Source organism: Zalophus californianus, chromosome 12, assembly GCF_009762305.2.
Source record: "Zalophus californianus isolate mZalCal1 chromosome 12, mZalCal1.pri.v2, whole genome shotgun sequence".
Classification (NCBI taxonomy): Eukaryota; Metazoa; Chordata; class Mammalia; order Carnivora; family Otariidae; genus Zalophus; species Zalophus californianus.
In genome coordinates this window covers 87,522,750-87,538,525 of record NC_045606.1, presented here as the reverse complement: position 1 = coordinate 87,538,525, position 15,776 = coordinate 87,522,750, and positions in this window count along the sequence as shown.

The window sequence follows — 15,776 nt, the reverse complement described above, 5'->3', positions numbered from 1 at the left end:
ACACACACACACACACACACACACACACACCATAAAATACCTCAAAAAATTTAAATATTAATTATGTGTTAAAATGGTAATATTTTGGACATATTGGGTTAAAGAAGATATTTTATTAAAACATGAGTTTATTAAAATTAACTTCACCTGTTTCTTTTTACCTTTTTTAATGTGGCTGTTAGCAATTATTAAATTCCTTGTGGCTCACATTAGATGTTTACTGGATGGGGATGAGGTAGTCAGTAATTTTGTCAAAATGCCACCCTGTGGGGTCTTACTTTTATTTGGCTTAAGAAGTTTTGGTGACAAGATTGTAGGAGATATTATTCACTTTTACCTGGCTTAATAAATACATCAGCATAGAAGGAGTTAAGTATGGTTTGTCTTCTACTACCCTTCACTGCTGAACTTAACCACAGCTTTTATACTCTGCTTTAAAAGAAAGTACTTTATCTCATTCTGCTGCAAAAAGCATCCAAGGTCTTCTTTCCAGACGCGGCTTCTTTTGTCTCTCTCTCTCCTGATGCATCAATTAAGAATACATTGATGACCCGAGCTTCCTCTGTCAGAGAGCTCAGTGCTCACCAACTAATTAACTCTCCAAAGAAAGCTGAGCGCTTTGCTTTCTTACTCTCTTGGTGTCTCCACTTCCGTTTCCTGCTATGGCCAGGAAAGCAGAGCAGAGAGATCACTCTCTGGGGCTGCTGGGCCTCAGGCTTGAGTTCTTGCTTTTGTTTTTCCAGGTGGGAGAGACTTTTCCTGACAGACAGCATATTTATTTCATTACTTCATCCTCTCACACAGAGACAGGACTTGGCTAAAAGCAAGGTTCAAGCCGTTCTGCCACTGACCAAATCTTTTCTTTGTTGATAGTACTTAAAAACAACAACAAAACAACCCCATTTGAATAGATTAGCACAGTCTTTAAACGGATTGGGTTTTCCCCCCATTTCATTTCCTGTACGTTAGAACTGTTATTTTACAGTTGGCTTCAAAATTTCAATTCTTTTTTTTTTTTAAAGATTTTATGTATTTGACAGAGAGAGACACAGCGAGAGAAGGAACACAAGCAATTTTCACATCAAGGTGAATGACGTAATATTTTCCCTCAAGTTCATTTTCTTCCAGGTTCACCACCTGCCCCACAGATGCCCCCAAAGTGGACGTGTGTGAAGGAACTCCTCAACTCCCTCCACATGGTCCTCCCTTCCTCACTGTCCTCCGTTCCTCACTAACTCGGTCAGTAGCACTACTGTCCTAGTCACCAGGCTCAAAACATGGACAACGTGTAGTCCAATTCCTCTCCCCGTCCTCTTCACTCACAGACATGTGCCAGGTCAACAGACAGTTTCATCGCTCGTCTTCATCTCTTCTTCTCTGTTCTGTTGCCATTTTCCCACTGCAGTCCTTCCTAGCCTCTTCCTCAGGGGCCCACAGCAGCTTCGTAGGCTGCTTCCTGTCTCTCATTTCCACTTCGTAGGCTTCGTAAGCTGCTTCCTGTCTCTCATTGCTCTCGGCAGATGGGTCCAAGTTCATCTTCCTGTAGACACTCTGATCAAGTCACTTCCCAGAACATAACCTGGTTCCCCACAACTTACAGACTGAAGTCAGACATCTCAAATCACTTCCTGTCAAAGTGGATAGAAACAAACACAAAACAACTGAGAAGTAAAATCCCCCAGATGAAAAAATTGCCTGCTATTCAAAGCTCTGTATTGCTTGTCCCCAAAATACCTTCCCATGGCTCTTCAGATTCTTGGTTCCAACAAAATTGAACCACTGAATGCTCCCGAGATACAAGGCCAATTCTTTTTTTTAAGATTTGAGAGAGAGAGAGAGAGAGAGAGAGAGAGAGGAGAGTGGGAGGAGGGGCAGAGGGAAAGAATTTCAAGCAGACTCCTTGCTGAGTGTGGAGCCCACATGGGGCTGTACTCGGGGCTCAATCTCACAACCCTAAGATCATGACCTGAGCCCAAATCAAGAGTCAGATGCTTGACCAACTGAGCCACCCAGGTACCCTGCAAGCTCAATTCTTTTTTTTTGTTAATTTTATTTTATTATGTTAGTCACCATACATCATTAGTTTTTGATGTAATGATCCACGCTTCGTTTTTTTTTTTTTTAAAGATTTTATTTATTCATTTGGCAGAGAGAGACAGCGAGAGAGGGAACACAAGCAGGGGGAGTGGGAGAGGGAGAAGCAGGCCTCCCGCTGAGCAGGGAGCCTGATGCAGGGCTCGATCCCAGGACCCTGGGATCACGACCCGAGCCGAAGGCAGACGCCCAATGACCGAGCCACCCAGGGGCCCCAACGCTTCATTGTTTTCGTATAACACCCAGTGCTCCATGCAGTACGTGCCCTCCTTAATACCCATCACCGGGCTAACTCATCCCCCCACCCCCTCCCCTCTAGAACCCTCAGTTTGTTTCTCGGAGTCCATCGTCTCTCATGGTTCGTCTCTCCCTCCGATTTCCCCCCCTTCATTTTTCCCTTCCTTCCCCTAATGTCCTCCATGCTATTCCTTATGTTCACAAATAAGTGAAACCATATGATAATTGACTTTCTCTGCTTGACTTACTTCACTTAGCATAATTTCCTCCAGTCCCAACCATGTTGATGTAAAAGTTGGGTATTCATCGTTCCTGATGGCTGAGTAATATTCCATTGTATATATGGACCACATCTTTATCCATTCATCTGTTGAAGGGCATCTTGGCTCTTTCCACAGTTTGGCTCTTGTGGACATTCTGCAAGCCCAATTCTTAACTCAAGAAACTGGTGCTCTTGGGCGCCTGGGTGGCTCAGTTGGTTAAGCGACTGCCTTCGGCTCAGGTCATGATCCTGGAGTCCCAGGATCGAGTCCCGCATCGGGCTCCCTGCTCAGAGGGGAGCCTGCTTCTCCCTCTGACCCTCCCCTCTCTCATGCTCTATCTCATTCTCTCTCTCAAATAAATAAATAAAATATTAAAAAAAAAAAAAAGAAACTGGTGCTCTTATCTTCACCTGGGCCTCTCTTTCCAATGCCTAAAAATATAGTCCTACAAATCCCTATTAGTTTGCTAGGGCCGCCATAACAAAGCACCACAAACTGGGGGGGCTTAGAACAACGTAAATGTATTGCCTCGCAGTCCTGGCGGCCAGTGAGAAATCAAGGTGTCAGCAGGACCATGCCCCCTCTGAAGGCACTAGGGAAGGATCTGTTCCAGGCCTCTCTGATAGCTTCTAGTTCCTTGGCTTGGAGCAGCATAATTCCAATCTTCATATGGCATCTCCAAGTGTGTGTGTGTGTGTGTGTGTGTGTGTGTCTAAATTTCCCTTTTTTATAAGGACATATTCACACTGGATTAGGGCTCACCCTACTCCAGTCTGACTTCATCTTAACTAATTACATCTACAATAACCCTATTTCCAAATAAAGTCACAATTCCTTAGTCCCAGGGTTAGGACTTCAACAAACGAATTTTGAGGGAACACCATTCAATCCATAACACCATCCTTATAGCCAAGCTCAAATGTCACCTCCTTCTGGAAACATCCCAGACCGACTCTCCTTCTCCCTACCCCAAACACGTTAGAACAGCTATCCCTTGCTTTACCACCTCTGGCCTAAGTAACCCCGATGACTTTTCTGCATTTTATGACCCAAGCACTGGCACTGAGTTGTCACCAGGCTACTTTTTGCCAGGAACGTTGACCCCACCTACAGCAACTCTTAACTTGTGCACCCATCTCTCGTCCTGGAAGATGGAGGAGGAGAAGCATGTTTCGGAGGGCTCTCCTTGGCCTTGGAAACCCACTGTGTGTGATGAGGAGATGTCCTAGGGGCAATTCCGTGCCAGGACAGTTGTCCCCAGAACAAGACCTGGAGTTCTGAACACACTTCTGTGGACTCCTTCACCTGGAATGGCTCCAGGCTATGCTTCCAATTGCGACCATGGACAGAAGCGAGGTTGCTTTGAGCCATCCCCACCCCTGCCAGCAGCTCTCCCTTCCAGAGCAGTTAATCTGCTATTTAAGATGCAGATCTTGATTTCTTTTCGCAGCCTGCTCAGCCACGTTTGGAGGTTTTGATTAGGAGATAGCGCCCTGTGTGCAAGAACTGGGTCGGGTCACACCATTTAATAAAGCTATCACGACTGATGTGAGCACTACACACAAAAGGGAACAGGAGTCATACAGCTGCACTCCTTGTGGCATGAAATCATGCAGCTTCCACTTGGGTAGGGACCTTTTTGATGTCACAGGGTGAGGGATTAAAGTCATAATTATGTAGATCTAAATTACCTTCCAGCAAACCTACTGGTGGTTCCTCATTAACATCACAGCAGGCTTTAATTCCAGCGTAAGACTGATCACCCTTCAGCTGCCCGACACCCAGCCCGCAGAATATGTTTGGAATTAAGCAGGGACTTTGGTGAAAAGAACATCAGGTGCCATTTCTCTACTTTGTCTCGGACTCGATTTTGATTAATAAGTGCATGTCCTCCTTTCATGATATTGCTTGGATGTGTGCTTGCTGGTTCCACACATTTGACTTCCCTACCCAAAGCTCATGACACTGAAATCTGAGAACCTAGTAGTGATTAGGGACCTTGGATATCACTGATCATCTGAGTTTAGGCAGTACAACTCCAAGTCAGATTTCTTCCAGAACCTTTTACAACTAAGGTGGCCCACTGATAGGAACATGAACCTTTGCCAGGCCCAAATTAGATTTAGAGCCACAACATCTTAGTGTCTTATCTCATTGAGATAATGAGAAGAGGTTTAGGGATAAAAGGAATCTGCTAGGAACTTGGATGTTTCCATTCATATCAGGTTGTGGAGGTTGGACCTTGGACCTGGCCAATGGGCAGGATGCCTTATGATCGGTAAATTGACTCCTGTTCTGGATCACCCAGGAATTTGTCTCAGCCAGGATGTCTATGAGCCTCAACCGTCTCCTCCATCTTCCACTGCAGTAAACCAGGGAGGCTGCCTCCTAATGTTAGATAAGATAAAACAGCCTTACTTTAGGAGATTTTCCTGCAAACAGTAGACAGTGAGATCTACTTCTCTCCATTAAGGAGGGAGATAGGCTTTCTCATACTCATCTTCTGGGATTGGTTACCCATAGACTTTTTATTTTTTCTATCTGTAATAAGGAATGTTCTTCAGTTAAATCAGGTAACGTTTAGGGGCACCTGGGTGGCTCAGTCAGTTAAGCGTCTGCCTTGGGCTCAGGTCATGACTTCAGGGTCCTGGGATGGAGCCCCAGTTTGGGCTCCCTGCTCAGTAAGGAATCTGCTTCTCCCTTTGCCCGCCCCCCGTGCTCTCTATCTTATGCACGCACCCCTTCTCTCTCTCAAATAAATAAAATCTTAAAAATAATTAAATAAATCAGGTAATGTTTAGCCCTGACAAAAGCATAGAGGACATGACAGAGTTGGGAGGGATAATCCGGGCCAGTGATTCTCCAACCAGAATTAGCTCCTGGGCTGAAACAAAAGGAAGACATTGCCATGTCTCACAATGGGGGTAGGATATCAACATCTCCAGTGATGGGGAGTGGGATTTTTTTTTTTTTCTCAAGCTGCCACAAAGCTTAATTTTAATTCCAGCAACTCTCCTCATTCTTCTGTGTGGTTTCTGGTCTCTGTTATTTTTATCTTAGCTTGTTTGTGGATGTGTCCTAATTCTAGATCCACTTCAGATTCTTTCTGGAAAATAGATGGTAGTGGTAGTGGTGGGTGTAAAATTATAAGTAAATTTGAAAACAGAGGTCATCCGGAAAAATCCTGTACCCACTAGAGAAGGAAACCACATTCATCATCTGTGATAAATGGCCATTGATCTCTGGTTGAAAATTGTGAATGACAGGGTGCCTGGGTGGCTCAGTTGGTTAAGCATCTCCCTTCAACTCAGGTCATGATCCTGGGGTCCTGGGATCGAGTCCTGCATCGGGCTCCCTGCTCAGCAGGGAGTCCGCTTCTCCCTCTTCCTCTGCCGCTCCACCCTCCACTTGTGCTCTCTCACTCTCAAATAAATAAAATCTTAAAAAAAATAAAAATAAAAGAAACACTTAAAAAAATTATGAATGACAGCAGCACACCACTTTAAATGTGGCTTACTTCACGATAAGCTGCTCTTGTTGTATAGAGTTCTTCCTCATATTGAAACAAAATTAGCTTCCCGGTAACATCTCTCTATTGATCTTAATTCTTTCCTTTGATTATTTTAAAGGATTTTTGCCTCTCAGCATTTATTAGTTACTATTGCTGCATAACAAATTATCCCCAAACTTAGCTGCTTAAACAACAGACTCAGATGGTGTGAGATACACAGCTTCTGAAGGTCAGAAATCCAAGAGCAAATTACCTGGATGATTCTAGCTCAGGGGCTCTCATGAAATAATGACTGCGATGTCAGCTAGTGGGGCTACTGTCATCTGAAGGCTTGACTCAAGCTGGAGGATTGGCTTCCAAGGTGACCCAACCACATGGTTGTTGGCAGGAGGTCTCAGTTCCTTGCCATGTGGCTCTCTCCACTGGGCTACTCAAGTGTCCTCATGACAAAGCCGCTGGCTTTCCCCAGAGCGAGTAATCCAAGAGAGCAAGGAGAAGCATCAGTGTTTTTAGTACCTAATATGGTCACCACCATCATTTCTGCCATATGCTACTCAATAGAATTAAGTTGCTAACTGCAGCCCAACTCAAGGGGTGCAAAATTAAGCTCTGTCTCTTTAAAACAAATAATCTCTACTGATATCCTCTATTTGGTGGGACATTATTCTTACGTTTCCATTTAATTCTTAGTTATGGTTTCCTTTAGTTCTTTTTTTTTTTAAGATTTTATTTATTTGACAGAGAGAGACACAGCAAGAGAGGGAACACAAGCAGGGGGAGTGAGAGAAGGAGAAGCAGGCTTCTCACTGAGCAGGGAGCCCGATGCGGGGCTCGATCCCAGGACCCTGGGATCATGACCTGAGCCAAAGGCAGGAGCTTAATGACTGAGCCACCCAGGCACCCCTCCTTTAGTTCTTTAAACAAATTTATAATAGCTGATTTAAAGTCTTTATATAGTAAGCCCAACATCTAGACTTCTTCAGGGATGATTTTTATTGACTGCTTCCTTTCCTGTGTATGGGCCATACTTCCTGTTTCTTTGTGTGTCTCATAATTTTTATTGAAAATTAGACATTAAAAAATTTTACTGAGATGTCACATACCAACCATAATATTCACACTTTTAAACTGTACAATGCAAGGGATTTTAGTATATCCCCAAGGTTGTGCAACCATCACCACTATCTAATTCCAGAACACTATCATCACCCCAAAAAGGAACTCCATATCCATTGAAAACTGGACATTTGAAATAATATAATGTGGCAGTTCTGGAAATCAGATACCTTCCTCCACCAGGGTTGTTGTTTCTGTTTCTGTTTTGTTTTATTTTGTTTTGTTTGTTTTGGGGGGGCAAGGGGGAGGGGCAGAGAGAGAACGAGAGTGAGAGAGAGAGAGAGAGAGAGAAAGAGAGAATAAGCAGGCTCCATGCCGAGTGGAGAGCCCGACACAAGCCTCAATCTCATGACCCTGAGACCATGACCAGACCTGAAATCAAGAGTTAGACATGCAACTGACTGAGCCACCCAGGCACCCCGTTGTTGCTGTTTTGTTATTGTTTGTTTGTTTTGTAACTTTCCTGGACAGATTCTGTGGATATGTATTCCCTGTCATGTGTGACCACTGAAGTCTGTGTTCAGTTAACTTAATGGTCAGATAATGACTGAAATTTCCATAAATGCTTTGAACCAATTAGTCTCCAGCCTTTCCCAAGAGGCACTGTGTGTGTGTGTGTGTACGTGTGTGTGTGTGTGTGTGTGTGTGCATGCATATGCGCTGGGGCACACTTCCAACACTCCTGAAGTATACAACTTCCTGATCACTTAAGTTCTCAAGGTCAGCCAGTGGTGAGAAGTTGCAAAGTTCAGTCCTGCTTATGCCTTTTCCGGAGTGTTCTCAGAGTCCTGCACATGTGTGTGGCCTTCCAGATCCTGTGATAATGTTGGAGCTTTTCAAAGCCCCCTGTGAACAACTCATTTCTAAGATCTTCCTCTTTAATTTTTGGCCAGTCTCTTGTTGGCCCCAACTGGTGTCCAGCCTCAGATACTCATAATGCTAAACAATTGCTGTTTATTGTTTTTGACAAGTGCCCTAGGGATTAGGCTCCCTCCTCCCTCCCTGCCCCCAGTGAGCTCTGAATCAGGTCAAATAATGACAATGTCCTGTGAATAGGGCTTTCCATGGAGCTATAAGACAGGAAAATAGTGACAACTCTAGGCGAAAGGGGCTTTTTGAGGGTTCCAAACTCAATCCACGCCTCCACTGGAATAGTGCAAGTTAAAAATGCTACAACATTTGCTGTTCTTATGGAGATTCAGCAGTTTTTCTTGAATAAGTGCTCCTTGGGGTGTTGGAAGCCTTTGGTTAATTTCCAGTGTTTGGAAATGTTGATTTTGACAATTTTTACAAGTATTCTTACTGCTTTTATGGAAGAACGAATTTTCAGAAGTTCTTACTCCACCATTCTGGAAGTCTCCAAGGTCCACCTCTTGAAGGGAAGAGTACCAGAGAATTTGTGGATATATTTAAAACACCACACAGCATCTGTCCTCAGAACTCAAATCCAAAGTCTCACCTGCCAACCTGGCACAGAGGGGCCATTAGCAGTTATGAGATGTGGCAGTGGAATTCAAGGTTGGGGAGGCCTGTCCTTTGGGTGAATACTTTTTTTAGAGTTGAACCAGATGATTTCCCAGGGTCGCTCATCCTCTCTTTGACCTCGTGGAAAGCCTGTTTCCTCTGTAACCACCTGCCAGCCTTGAAAGGTAGGGAGGCATCTACATTCAAAGAACCCTGCTAGAGGCTCTCCTGATATAAAGATAATTCAAGGGCAGTTCAGGTATTCACCTGTGATAACTTGGGACCTTCTCTCTGATCAGCTTTCCCGGTGACATCACTCACTGTGCCTGGTAGCTCTTCTTCTGGCCTGGATGGTGCCCTACCAATTGGCAGCCATGTTCTCACTTTTGGCCAGCCCCTCTGGCGCTTTTTATGTAGTCCAAGGTGTCCTGATAATACTGTCTTTTATGCTGTCTTGAACACTAACGAGCAAAGTCTCTTTGCTATTGGACAAATAAGGACATAACCATGGCTTCCATGGGAGTATTTTCGAATTATAACCTAGGTCTGTGCAATTGGCTAAGGAGCTGCCTTCACGCCATTTATATATGGCGTTCAATGTAAGAACTGATCAGTAGAAACTCCACCCTCTTGGCTGAGCCATGTGTCCACAAATGAACAGCCGAGACTATTTCTCTCTCTTTCACAGTGAAGGGCCCTCCCAGGAGAGCCAGGATAGCAGTTGGCAGGAGCCAGACAGCCTTGGTTTGCCTCACATCTAGATATCAGAATGACATTACAGGGGTTCTTGTTTGTTTGTTATAATAAGCCCAGTTTTCTGTGGAGAAGGAAGGTGAGAGATTTTCACTTTACAGTACACTTACAGGGAGGAATTGGCTCACACAGTAGAGGGGCAGAAGGAGAATAACCAGAAAGTACATGCTAGACTTTGCCCTCTTGGTGATCCTGAATTAATAAGTGTGACAGGGGTGCTTGGGTGGCTCAGTCAGTTAAGCGTCTGCCTTTGGCTCAGGTCATGGTCTCAGGGTCCTGGGATCAAGCCCCACACCGGGTTCCCTGTTCAGCAGGGAGCCTGCTTCTCCCTCTGCCTGCTGCTCCCCCTGCTTGTGCTCTCGTTCTCTCTGTCAAATAAATAAAATCTTAAAAAAAAAAAAAGAAATGTAACAGATTAAAGATGGCTAAAAGTTCTTTGAGAGTCCTCTTACTGAGAGGTGGGATCTATTCCTAGCCTTTTGCCTTTTGACCTTTAGAGTATGGCCAAAGTGATACAAAGCTAGTTGCAGGGCTAGCTTTTAAATGAACTGGCAGCTTCTGTCTGGGTGTCTTAGTGTCCCAAGCCATCATGAAAAAGACCAGCTACTCTCCTGGAGAGCCCACATGCGGAGGCTCTGAGACAATGCAGGAAGGGAAGAGGACCCTCAGAGCCATTCCCGCCAACGTGTCAGTCACGTGAGTAAAACCATCTTGAATGCTCCAGACTAGCCCAGCTGCCAACTCAATACCATGGGGTGACCCTGGTAGATGCCACATGGAGCAGAAGAATTGCCCAGCAAATCTCTGCTCAAATTCTGGATTCAAAGACCCATGAGATATAATAAAATGATTAAACTATGAGGTTGGGGCCTGCACAGGGCCCTGTCCTGTGCAGCACTGGGTGGGATTCCTGGTTGCCTGGCGGTGTGCAAGCCGGCCACGCTGAAGTAGGAGCCTCTTGGCATACAGCGTGTCTTGTGCTTATGATTAGCAAATAAATACCTAGAAGAGAAACTGCTGAGTCACCAACATGTCCATTTCTAAGTTTTTTGGTACACACTGCCACGTTGTATTCTGGAAAGTTCCTACCAATTTCTAGTTCCTTCTACAGTCTGAGAGAGCGCCTGCTCCCTGCCCCCTCAGTAACACGAGCTACTCTCAGCTGTGGTAGTAACTGTAATCTTACGAGTAACGTCATCGCTTTGCTCATCTTGGTATCGTTGCGCCTGGCAGTGTCTGGAACAAAGCAGGTACACAATAAAGACTTTTTGAATGAATAAAGCCTCAAAAGGCTGCAAAGTCTATTCCTCTAACCCAAAGCCCTCTCCTGTCTACTCTTTTTTCTTTAGATGTCCCACAGTTGCTTCAAATTTATCCACTCACTCCTTCACTTCCAACCCTGCTTCTCCCCTCTCACATGGTGTTCCCGGTCTCACTGACTAGCACCTCACCCCCTCAAGTAACCTAGCCAGAAACCTGGGAACCTTCCTTTGCTCCTTTACCACTTCCTCTGACCTCCTCCCAGCCAACCAACGATCATGTCCTGCAATTCTATTCATTCCTCACCCTACATTCATTCTAAAAATATTTCTTGATCATCTAGTATGTCCCAGGGACTGGTCTAGGTGTTGGAAATCCAGAGAAAAAAAGATACAAATACCCCAGCCCTCATAAAATGTATATTTTAGATGGCGAAAAAAAAAATCCAAATTAACAACTAAATTCTATGGGACATCAGATGGTGATCAATGCTATGGAGAAAAATTAAGCAGAGAAGGGTGACAGGGCATGGGAGAGGGACTGCTGTGTTAAACAGGTAGTCAACAAAGGATTCACTTAGGTGAAATCCAAGCAGAGCCTGGAAGGAGGTAAGGGAGCCATCATGCTCCATGCCTCCTAAATCTATCCCCTTTTGTCCATCTCCGCAGCCACCGCCCTAGCTCTAGCCACCACCATCTGTCTCCTGGATTTATTACTAGTCTCCCTGCCATCTCCTTTCTAATTTATTAACCATCTTCCTCCAGGGTGATATTTCTCAAGTCAAAACCTGAGCCCAACTCTCTTGCTTAAGACCCTAAACTCTTCGAGGTAAAAACTAAAAATTCATTCATCTCTCCTACAAGCCCCCAAGACCTTCTCCAACTTTTGATCCCTACGTGCCCCTGTTGATAGGCTACTTATAGTTCCTTCGATAGGCATGGCGCTGAACTTTCAAAAACCTCCTTAAGCTTCTTTTTCTCATTCCTTAAAGAAAGTAACAGGCCTCTTTTTGTTGTTGTTGCTGTTGATTCATTTTTATTTGGATTGGAGATGCATTTCAGAGAGCCTGGCTCCCTTTAAAAGAGCCATTCATTCAGAAAAGGTAGGTTTTGGGAGAGGATGAAACTTTCTAATCAGTAAGGTAAGAGCTAATCATGCAAATGAGGGATGTCTGTAGCTTAACTAAGTCAGGGGCTGCAGCTACATATTATTAATAAGCTATGGGCTGGTGGCACGGCCCTGGATATTAATAGCCTAAGGTAGATGGTGGGATAAGGGTACAAAGCTCTGTGCCCTTGGAGAGGGAGCCAGTTTGCAGCAGCAACAGGGGCTTAGGTTTGGGGTCTCTGTGTACCAGTTCATGGGGTCTGTGGACCAGACTTCGTGATTGTGGGTGAGTGGAGTAGAGTGCTCAATAGGTCAGAGAGGTGCCGCATGACTGGGGCTGGGTCTGGCTTTGTTTTTGGGGGGACTTAGGTCAGTGCCTTTGTGTTCTGAGGCAGGCTGGGACTAGACCCTGGGTCCTGCCTGACAAATTCAAGTTGTAGGTGCCACTGTCGTGTGGACCACTCACTGCAAATTCATGTCCACAACTAGGAAGAAGACCATTAGTAGATGTCCTAATGTGTGGCATTAGAGGAATGGACACTCCATCTGAAGGGTGGGATATTAATGAGGGGCAGGATAGCCCAAGCATGAGAGGGATTAGATGTGGGTGGTAAAATGTGTCCAAGATATATGCTTGGCTAGTAAGACTGTTGGTTCTTCCACCTTTTCATGAATGAATTTTAAAAATAAGTAAAGCCAGTACCTACAGCTATGGAACCAGACTCCAGGACCCAGATCCCCCATAATTACAGAACTCTTTCTCCAGATCTGACTAGAAGGTGAGTCTGATCCTGCTGACAAAACATTGTTTACCTTGGAATGAATGTTCTAATAACAGTGGTGGTTGGAGAGCAAGGATAGACAGGGGGAATTCACTGAACTTACAGAGCATCTTGAAAGATGACTTTCATCCTTGTTAATAGTGTTGCTAATAAATGTTGTCTGCGGCCTGCTTACTTTGTCACATACTACCTGCTAGCGAAGTTGTGGGGAGGAGGTATATTGCTCCTCCTTACTTCTTATGGTTGAAGGCTACTAATATTTACCAAAGGAACCTGACAAATATCAATGTCAAATTAACTTAGATCCATGCTATGGTCTGAACGTTCTTCCAATATTTATATGTTAAAGCCCTAATCCCCTATGTGATGGCGTTAGGAGGTGCGGTCTTTGGGATGCCCTTAGGTCATGAGGGTGGAGCTCTCATGAATGGGATTAGTGCCCTTAAAAAAGAGACCCCAGAGGGCTCCCTGACCCTTCTACCATGTGAGGACCCAGTGAGAAGGTGCCATCTATGAACCAGAAAGTGGGTTCTCTCACTAGACACCAAATCTGCCAGTGCATTGGTCTTGGACTTCCCTGAACTGTGGGAAATAAATTTCTATTACTTATAACCTACCTAGTGTCTGGTATTTCATTATAGCAGCCAGAATGGACTAAGAAAATCAGTCCTCAATGGAGGGGTGGGATGCAGGGCAATTACATAGATATTTTTACTTCCCTTCCAAGCTCTGAGTAGGGTCTAGGGCAGTGTGCAACCATCTCAGGGGTCTGCTGGGGCAGGACCTGTGCCATGACTAACTGTATCTAGGAACATGGAAATAAAAATTCAAGCAAACAATAATAGTTAATAAACCTGCAAAACTTAAGAATTTCTATAATCCCTGTGAAAACATTTTAATGCTTCCTATCTTGCAGATGAGTGAATTGTAGCTCTTTAAGTACCAAAAGACCTAGTTCTTTGTGCTTTATTAGTATCTTAAAATTAGCTGAGTTAACAGCATTTCAGTGTTATGTTTCCTCGTTTTAAAATTGCAACTTCAGATCTCCTTCACAACCTTTAACATTTACTTCCATTGGGACACCAGAGAAATACAAGGAACTCTGGGCTGTTGACAAAGACAGTAGAAAAACAGAAAACCGATTTTTCCGCCAGTCTTTTTCATGTTTTTGTGAGTGGGCCTAGGTTATCAGAGGATAAAAACTCAAATCTAGGGATTGGTATTGCATGGCCCTGTGATGGAAAGCTTCTAATCATCTCACTGGGCCAGTGAGATGATTAGACTTCAGAGAAAATTCAGGAGCAGAGATGTGTGGCCCCTTGGTTAGGCATTTTCAAGCTTTAAAACAGTTAATTGTAATGCTCTATTTTTCTCTGTATGTAGTAGGTGTCTCTAGAAGCTTTCCTATGACTAATCAAAAATACTGAACTAAGGCCTTTGTAGGTGGCCCACTAATACCAGGAGTATCAGGAGTTCAAAGAAGGAGGCGGAAACATTAAAAGACGTAAATAAAGTGGGAGGCTCCGGTGTCACTCCTTGAGTGAACAACACATCCCTGTTGCTTCTATCTCTAGCACAAATGTGCTGATGGAGCACTTGATACTGGCAAGGCACCATCTCTTCTCTCTTGAGTCTCTAAGTTTGGCCTCTGTTCCCATCACTCCGCTCAACCAGTTCTCTTTGATGCTAATAATTTCATCCTTTTAAAAAGAAGTCCTTTGCTCTTTCTGCTCTCATCAAGGTCAGTCTCTTTGTTGTGCATATTAGTCAGGACAAGCAAGGTTATGCTGCAGGAACAAACAACCCCCGAATTTCAACAGCTTACAACAAAGATTCATTTTGTTCTTATATCACATGTCAACTGCAGTCAGCTGGGGCTCTGCTCTGCACTGTCCTCCTTCTGGGACCCAAGTACACTGAAGGGTCGCTGTCTGGCATGTTGCTGATGTTGTGGCAGAGGGGGGCAGTGAGCTCTGGAGGCTTGCACACAGTAATTAAATGCTTTGAGAAATGTCACACTTCTACCTACAACTCATTAGCCACCTGATCACATCGTTCCACCCAAACCCCAAGGAGACAGGAAAGACAATCCTACTATATTTCTGGAAGGTGGAGAGCATGAAAGCAGGTATGTTGCCCTGTTCTTTCCATGGGAATATATCATGTCTTTGAAGGCAGAGCCTTGTCTTCTACCACTGTATTTGGTAGTTTACCTGTAAGGGGCACGTGTGGGCTCCCAAATGCAGGGTCGCTGGGATTGGCAGTCAAGAGATCTAGATGCTGGTCCTGCCTCAGTCACCAAGTGTCCCCACTCTTTTCTCTTGGAGATTTTTTTTTTAAAGATTTTATTTATTTATTTTGACACAGAGAGACATAGTGAGAGAGGGAACACAAGCAGGGGGAGTGGGAGAGGGAGAAGCAAGCTCCCCGCTGAGCAGGGAGCCCGATGCGGGGCTAGATCCCAGGACCCTGGGATCATGACCTGAGCCAAAGGCAGACACTTAATGACTGAGCCACCCAGGCGCCCCTCTCTTGGAGCTTACTTGACCACTCAGAAAAGTGAAATGGTGGGGACAAATGCTCTCCAAAGTTTGATCCACTCGTATGAATCCACAACAGATGCAGTTTTGAGAAATTGATGTCATCGCTCTCCCCCAAATTAGAATAAAAGGGATATCCCCTCCCTCAGCTACCTTATAGGAAGATTATCTGGGGACTCCCCCTGAAGCCCAGGCTCCCTTTAACCCCCAGGTGTTTGGTTAATAAACTTCCTGTCTCAGGGACACCTGGGTGGTTCAGTCGGTTAAGTTTCTGCCTTCTGCTCAGGTCATGATCCCAGAGTCCTGGGATCGAGTCCTGCGTTGGGCTCCCTGCTCAGTAGGGAGGCTGCTTCTCTATTTGCCTGTTGCTCTCCCTGCTTATGCCCTCTCCCTCTCTCTCTGACAAATAAATAAATAAGATCTTTAAGAAAAATAAATAAACTTCCTGTTTCAGGGCAGAAATGGAAGAAGAAAGAGAGGGGACAGGAGAGAGTCATTTGGGAAACTCCCTTAAGCAGGCTACTGTCTCGAAAGGTCCAGGACCTCCCTGTGGTGGAAAAGAAAACACACTTTGGCATTTGGAGCAAAGAGGGGAGAACTGACCCACCTGGAGTGTCGGTCCCCAAAGCTGGGAACAGATAGGCAGCTC